The sequence below is a fragment of the Ascaphus truei genome, unplaced genomic scaffold (assembly GCF_040206685.1).
Source record: "Ascaphus truei isolate aAscTru1 unplaced genomic scaffold, aAscTru1.hap1 HAP1_SCAFFOLD_2324, whole genome shotgun sequence".
Lineage (NCBI taxonomy): Eukaryota > Metazoa > Chordata > Amphibia > Anura > Ascaphidae > Ascaphus > Ascaphus truei.
The window spans coordinates 32066-40403 of record NW_027455242.1 but is presented as its reverse complement, the minus strand read 5'-3'; the positions used below and the strand labels follow the sequence as shown (position 1 = coordinate 40403).

The following is an 8338-nucleotide window of genomic DNA, read 5'->3' as shown; positions in this document are numbered from 1 at the left end:
TATCTGCATTTCTGTCTCTTGCTGGCCGCCAGCCTGTGTGATGATGTCAGCCTGTCTGTGATGTAAGGAGAGACATTGTGATATCATCACATACTGTAGGCAGGATGGCAGGTGTAAAGCTTCTAAAAGAGAGAGGGAGGGAGAGAGGTAGAGGAGAGAGAGGGAGAAAGAGGGAGAGAGAGAGCAAGCAGCTCCTCCCTCCCATGCAAATGACTGGAGGCAGAGGAGTAGAGGGACAGAAGCCTGTGCTGCTTGTAATGGGACAGGATTTGGGGTGCTGTTTCATGCTCTATCTCCCTCCCCTCCCACTGTCTCAGGTGCAGAAAGTTTTCAAGGGAGAGAGGAAAGGAAGAGGAAAATGGAAGCTGAGGAGAGCTGGTCCTGTCCCTCTTGTTGGTAAAAGAGGGGGCATCCAGAAAGAGGTAAGGAGATAGTTTTATTTTAATTCAAGAAGGAGTGCCTGGTGGCGTAGCTGGTGTGCTCTGTCACACTACAGACCCCTCCCTGTGTGTGTGTGTGTGCGTGCGTGCGTGCGTGCGTGCGTGCGTGCGTCTGCAGGGGGTATCTGTCCCATCCATAGATATCAGGGGTACTGCAGCTGCTGCTGCTGTTCAAACTTTTGCTTTAGGCCCATTCCTTTGATGTTAATAAGCGTTTCTAGTACAATCTTTTTCGCTCTGTTCACCCACATCTTTACATTACCTCGTGTGTGTGTGTGTGTGTGTGTGTGTGTGTGTGTATGTGTGTGTACGTGTGTATAGCATGTGTTTGAAACACTATACTGTAATCTGCATAGAAAAAAAGCCTTCTTTTAGTAATGTACAGTTCAAATACTGTATGAACATGACCCCATCTCATCTCATCCCCCTGACTCTGGATACAAAACATTCATGTATTCGTTTGCAACTTTTCATACAATTTGCTTGCACCATTTCAGAGAAATTAAATATTTAAAATGGAAATAAATTGGTAACTGCAGTAACAAACAACACTGTACATGCTAATAGTACATCCATGTAAGCAGTACATACATGCTCAGGAGTTGTTTTTTTGGATCGGTATATACTTGTCATTATCCACTTCAACCATTTTAATTCCCCCTTTTAAATTATTGTACTGGTTGATGTGTATGTATATATATATATATATATATATATATATATATATAGATATATATCTATATATATATATATATATATATATTTCAACCATTATCACCTACAGTACAGTAGCATACAGTGCTCCCACTGCAGCAAGGGATTCTGGGAAATGACATGCAATGTTTACTCGCTCATCCCACAACGTGGCGGTATCAAATATAGCGTTTTCCCAGTTATTATATCCCTGCAGGATGTAGGATAATCCCAGCCAAACCCACATACTTACTACATTCCCGTTATGTCACATGTATTATTTCCTGTGAAGGAAGCGCTATGTATATTCCCATTATGGTCACAAATTGGACGATACTGTATTTCCATTATGTCTCCTATTATTTTCCCATGATATCTCATAGAATACTGTCATCCAAAACCACATCATTATTGAATGATTGAAAATGATGCTCCGTTTTATGTCAAGATTGTCTTGACACTTAGACCCCAAGATTTCAATAGTGCCTCACTTAAAAGATGACATTATTTTTGATTCAAATGAACTTTTATGGTGCAGAAGCCGCATGGTGCCTGTGCCTACAGTGTATGTATTTGTCAGTGTGTCTCTATCTGCATTTCTGTCTCTTGCTGGCCGCCAGCCTGTGTGATGATGTCAGCCTGTCTGTGATGTAAGAGAGACATTGTGATATCATCACATACTGTAGGCAGGATGGCAGGTGTAAAGCTTCTAAAAGAGAGAGGGAGGGAGAGAGGTAGAGGAGAGAGAGGGAGGAGAAAGAGGGAGAGAGAGAGCAAGCAGCTCCTCCCTCCCATGCAAATGACTGGAGGCAGAGGAGTAGAGGGACAGAAGCCTGTGCTGCTTGTAATGGGACAGGATTTGGGGTGCTGTTTCATGCTCTATCTCCCTCCCTCCCACTGTCTCAGGTGCAGAAAGTTTTCAAGGGAGAGAGGAAAGGAAGAGGAAAATGGAAGCTGAGGAGAGCTGGTCCTGTCCCTCTTGTTGGTAAAGAGGGGGCATCCAGAAAGAGGTAAGGAGATAGTTTTATTTTAATTCAAGAAGGAGTGCCTGGTGGCGTAGCTGGTGTGCTCTGTCACACTACAGACCCCTCCCTGTGTGTGTGTGTGCGTGCGTGCGTGCGTGCGTGCGTCTGCAGGGGGTATCTGTCCCATCCATAGATATCAGGGGTACTGCAGCTGCTGCTGCTGTTCAAACTTTTGCTTTAGGCCCATTCCTTTGATGTTAATAAGCGTTTCTAGTACAATCTTTTTCGCTCTGTTCACCCACATCTTTACATTACCTCGTGTGTGTGTGTGTGTGTGTGTGTGTGTGTGTGTATGTGTATGTGTGTGTACGTGTGTATAGCATGTGTTTGAAACACTATACTGTATCTGCATAGAAAAAAAAGCCTTCTTTTAGTAATGTACAGTTCAAATACTGTATGAACATGACCCCATCTCATCTCATCCCCCTGACTCTGGATACAAAACATTCATGTATTCGTTTGCAACTTTTCATACAATTTGCTTGCACCATTTCAGAGAAATTAAATATTTAAAATGGAAATAAATTGGTAACTGCAGTAACAAACAACACTGTACATGCTAATAGTACATCCATGTAAGCAGTACATACATGCTCAGGAGTTGTTTTTTTGGATCGGTATATACTTGTCATTATCCACTTCAACCATTTTAATTCCCCCCTTTTAAATTATTGTACTGGTTGATGTGTATGTATATATATATATATATATATATATATATATAGATATATATCTATATATATATATATATATATATATTTCAACCATTATCACCTACAGTACAGTAGCATACAGTGCTCCCACTGCAGCAAGGGATTCTGGAAATGACATGCAATGTTTACTCGCTCATCCCACAACGTGGCGGTATCAAATATAGCGTTTTCCCAGTTATTATATCCCTGCAGGATGTAGGATAATCCCAGCCAAACCCACATACTTACTACATTCCCGTTATGTCACATGTATTATTTCCTGTGAAGGAAGCGCTATGTATATTCCCCATTATGGTCACAAATTGGACGATACTGTATTTCCATTATGTCTCCTATTATTTTCCCATGATATCTCATAGAATACTGTCATCCAAAACCACATCATTATTGAATGATTGAAAATGATGCTCCGTTTTATGTCAAGATTGTCTTGACACTTAGACCCCCAAGATTTCAATAGTGCCTCACTTAAAAGATGACATTATTTTTGATTCAAATGAACTTTTATGGTGCAGAAGCCGCATGGTGCCTGTGCCTACAGTGTATGTATTTGTCAGTGTGTCTCTATCTGCATTTCTGTCTCTTGCTGGCCGCCAGCCTGTGTGATGATGTCAGCCTGTCTGTGATGTAAGAGAGACATTGTGATATCATCACATACTGTAGGCAGGATGGCAGGTGTAAAGCTTCTAAAAGAGAGAGGGAGGAGAGAGGTAGAGGAGAGAGAGGGAGAAAGAGGGAGAGAGAGAGCAAGCAGCTCCTCCCTCCCATGCAAATGACTGAGGCAGAGGAGTAGAGGGACAGAAGCCTGTGCTGCTTGTAATGGGACAGGATTTGGGGTGCTGTTTCATGCTCCTATCTCCCTCCCTCCCACTGTCTCAGGTGCAGAAAGTTTTCAAGGGAGAGAGGAAAGGAAGAGGAAAATGGAAGCTGAGGAGAGCTGGTCCTGTCCCTCTTGTTGGTAAAGAGGGGGCATCCAGAAAGAGGTAAGGAGATAGTTTTATTTTAATTCAAGAAGGAGTGCCTGGTGGCGTAGCTGGTGTGCTCTGTCACACTACAGACCCCTCCCTGTGTGTGTGTGTGCGTGCGTGCGTGCGTGCGTGCGTGCGTGCGTGCGTGCGTGCGGTGCGTCTGCAGGGGGTATCTGTCCCATCCATAGATATCAGGGGTACTGCAGCTGCTGCTGCTGTTCAAAACTTTTGCTTTAGGCCCATTCCTTTGATGTTAATAAGCGTTTCTAGTACAATCTTTTTCGCTCTGTTCACCCACATCTTTACATTACCTCGTGTGTGTGTGTGTGTGTGTGTGTGTGTGTGTGTATGTGTATGTGTGTGTACGTGTGTATAGCATGTGTTTGAAACACTATACTGTATCTGCATAGAAAAAAAGCCTTCTTTTAGTAATGTACAGTTCAAATACTGTATGAACATGACCCCATCTCATCTCATCCCCCTGACTCTGGATACAAAACATTCATGTATTCGTTTGCAACTTTTCATACAATTTGCTTGCACCATTTCAGAGAAATTAAATATTTAAAATGGAAATAAATTGGTAACTGCAGTAACAAACAACACTGTACATGCTAATAGTACATCCATGTAAGCAGTACATACATGCTCAGGAGTTGTTTTTTTGGATCGGTATATACTTGTCATTATCCACTTCAACCATTTTAATTCCCCCCTTTTAAATTATTGTACTGGTTGATGTGTATGTATATATATATATATAATATATATATATATATTATAGATATATATCTATATATATATATATATATATATATTTCAACCATTATCACCTACAGTACAGTAGCATACAGTGCTCCCACTGCAGCAAGGGATTCTGGGAAATGACATGCAATGTTTACTCGCTCATCCCACAACGTGGCGGTATCAAATATAGCGTTTTCCCAGTTATTATATCCCTGCAGGATGTAGGATAATCCCAGCCAAACCCACATACTTACTACATTCCCGTTATGTCACATGTATTATTTCCTGTGAAGGAAGCGCTATGTATATTCCCATTATGGTCACAAATTGGACGATACTGTATTTCCATTATGTCTCCTATTATTTTCCCATGATATCTCATAGAATACTGTCATCCAAAACCACATCATTATTGAATGATTGAAAATGATGCTCCGTTTTATGTCAAGATTGTCTTGACACTTAGACCCCCAAGATTTCAATAGTGCCTCACTTAAAAGATGACATTATTTTTGATTCAAATGAACTTTTATGGTGCAGAAGCCGCATGGTGCCTGTGCTACAGTGTATGTATTTGTCAGTGTGTCTCTATCTGCATTTCTGTCTCTTGCTGGCCGCCAGCCTGTGTGATGATGTCAGCCTGTCTGTGATGTAAGAGAGACATTGTGATATCATCACATACTGTAGGCAGGATGGCAGGTGTAAAGCTTCTAAAAGAGAGAGGGAGGGAGAGAGGTAGAGGAGAGAGAGGGAGAAAGAGGGAGAGAGAGAGCAAGCAGCTCCTCCCTCCCATGCAAATGACTGGAGGCAGAGGAGTAGAGGGACAGAAGCCTGTGCTGCTTGTAATGGGACAGGATTTGGGGTGCTGTTTCATGCTCTATCTCCCTCCCTCCCACTGTCTCAGGTGCAGAAAGTTTTCAAGGGAGAGAGGAAAGGAAGAGGAAAATGGAAGCTGAGGAGAGCTGGTCCTGTCCCTCTTGTTGGTAAAGAGGGGGCATCCAGAAAGAGGTAATGGAGATAGTTTTATTTTAATTCAAGAAGGAGTGCCTGGTGGCGTAGCTGGTGTGCTCTGTCACACTACAGACCCCTCCCTGTGTGTGTGTGTGCGTGCGTGCGTGCGTGCGTGCGTGCGTCTGCAGGGGGTATCTGTCCCATCCATAGATATCAGGGGTACTGCAGCTGCTGCTGCTGTTCAAACTTTTGCTTTAGGCCCATTCCTTTGATGTTAATAAGCGTTTCTAGTACAATCTTTTTCGCTCTGTTCACCCACATCTTTACATTACCTCGTGTGTGTGTGTGTGTGTGTGTGTGTGTGTGTATGTGTATGTGTGTGTACGTGTGTATAGCATGTGTTTGAAACACTATACTGTATCTGCATAGAAAAAAAGCCTTCTTTTAGTAATGTACAGTTCAAATACTGTATGAACATGACCCCATCTCATCTCATCCCCCTGACTCTGGATACAAAACATTCATGTATTCGTTTGCAACTTTTCATACAATTTGCTTGCACCATTTCAGAGAAATTAAATATTTAAAATGGAAATAAATTGGTAACTGCAGTAACAAACAACACTGTACATGCTAATAGTACATCCATGTAAGCAGTACATACATGCTCAAGGAGTTGTTTTTTTGGATCGGTATATACTTGTCATTATCCACTTCAACCATTTTAATTCCCCCCTTTTAAATTATTGTACTGGTTGATGTGTATGTATATATATATATATATATATATATATATATATATAGATATATATCTATATATATATATATATATATATATTTCAACCATTATCACCTACAGTACAGTAGCATACAGTGCTCCCACTGCAGCAAGGGATTCTGGGAAATGACATGCAATGTTTACTCGCTCATCCCACAACGTGGCGGTATCAAATATAGCGTTTTCCCAGTTATTATATCCCTGCAGGATGTAGGATAATCCCAGCCAAACCCACATACTTACTACATTCCCGTTATGTCACATGTATTATTTTCCTGTGAAGGAAGCGCTATGTATATTCCCATTATGGTCACAAATTGGACGATACTGTATTTCCATTATGTCTCCTATTATTTTCCCATGATATCTCATAGAATACTGTCATCCAAAACCACATCATTATTGAATGATTGAAAATGATGCTCCGTTTTATGTCAAGATTGTCTTGACACTTAGACCCCCAAGATTTCAATAGTGCCTCACTTAAAAGATGACATTATTTTTGATTCAAATGAACTTTTATGGTGCAGAAGCCGCATGGTGCCTGTGCCTACAGTGTATGTATTTGTCAGTGTGTCTCTATCTGCATTTCTGTCTCTTGCTGGCCGCCAGCCTGTGTGATGATGTCAGCCTGTCTGTGATGTAAGAGAGACATTGTGATATCATCACATACTGTAGGCAGGATGGCAGGTGTAAAGCTTCTAAAAGAGAGAGGGAGGGAGAGAGGTAGAGGAGAGAGAGGGAGAAAGAGGGAGAGAGAGAGCAAGCAGCTCCTCCCTCCCATGCAAATGACTGGAGGCAGAGGAGTAGAGGGACAGAAGCCTGTGCTGCTTGTAATGGGACAGGATTTGGGGTGCTGTTTCATGCTCTATCTCCCTCCTCCCACTGTCTCAGGTGCAGAAAGTTTTCAAGGGAGAGAGGAAAGGAAGAGGGAAAATGGAAGCTGAGGAGAGCTGGTCCTGTCCCTCTTGTTGGTAAAGAGGGGGCATCCAGAAAGAGGTAAGGAGATAGTTTTATTTTAATTCAAGAAGGAGTGCCTGGTGGCGTAGCTGGTGTGCTCTGTCACACTACAGACCCCTCCCTGTGTGTGTGTGTGCGTGCTGTGCGTGCGTGCGTGCGTGCGTGCGTGCGTGCGTGCGTCTGCAGGGGGTATCTGTCCCATCCATAGATATCAGGGGTACTGCAGCTGCTGCTGCTGTTCAAACTTTTGCTTTAGGCCCATTCCTTTGATGTTAATAAGCGTTTCTAGTACAATCTTTTTCGCTCTGTTCACCCACATCTTTACATTACCTCGTGTGTGTGTGTGTGTGTGTGTGTGTGTGTGTATGTGTATGTGTGTGTACGTGTGTATAGCATGTGTTTGAAACACTATACTGTATCTGCATAGAAAAAAAGCCTTCTTTTAGTAATGTACAGTTCAAATACTGTATGAACATGACCCCATCTCATCTCATCCCCCTGACTCTGGATACAAAACATTCATGTATTCGTTTGCAACTTTTCATACAATTTGCTTGCACCATTTCAGAGAAATTAAATATTTAAAATGGAAATAAATTGGTAACTGCAGTAACAAACAACACTGTACATGCTAATAGTACATCCATGTAAGCAGTACATACATGCTCAGGAGTTGTTTTTTTGGATCGGTATATACTTGTCATTATCCACTTCAACCATTTTAATTCCCCCCTTTTAAATTATTGTACTGGTTGATGTGTATGTATATATATATATATATATATATATATATATATATAGATATATATCTATATATATATATATATATATATATTTCAACCATTATCACCTACAGTACAGTAGCATACAGTGCTCCCACTGCAGCAAGGGATTCTGGGAAATGACATGCAATGTTTACTCGCTCATCCCACAACGTGGCGGTATCAAATATAGCGTTTTCCCAGTTATTATATCCCTGCAGGATGTAGGATAATCCCAGCCAAACCCACATACTTACTACATTCCCGTTATGTCACATGTATTATTTCCTGTGAAGGAAGCG

General features: G+C 41.6%; 1 long non-coding RNA gene across 1 annotated transcript; it reads left to right on the top strand.

Annotated features, from left to right (window-relative positions):
- The first annotated feature begins 398 nt into the window (after positions 1 to 398).
- On the top strand, positions 399 to 3850 carry LOC142477793 (uncharacterized). The gene is made up of 3 exons (XR_012792700.1): positions 399 to 422; positions 2040 to 2143; positions 3751 to 3850. It is a non-coding gene; the product is annotated as an uncharacterized LOC142477793 (long non-coding RNA).
- The last annotated feature ends 4488 nt before the right edge of the window (positions 3851 to 8338 follow it).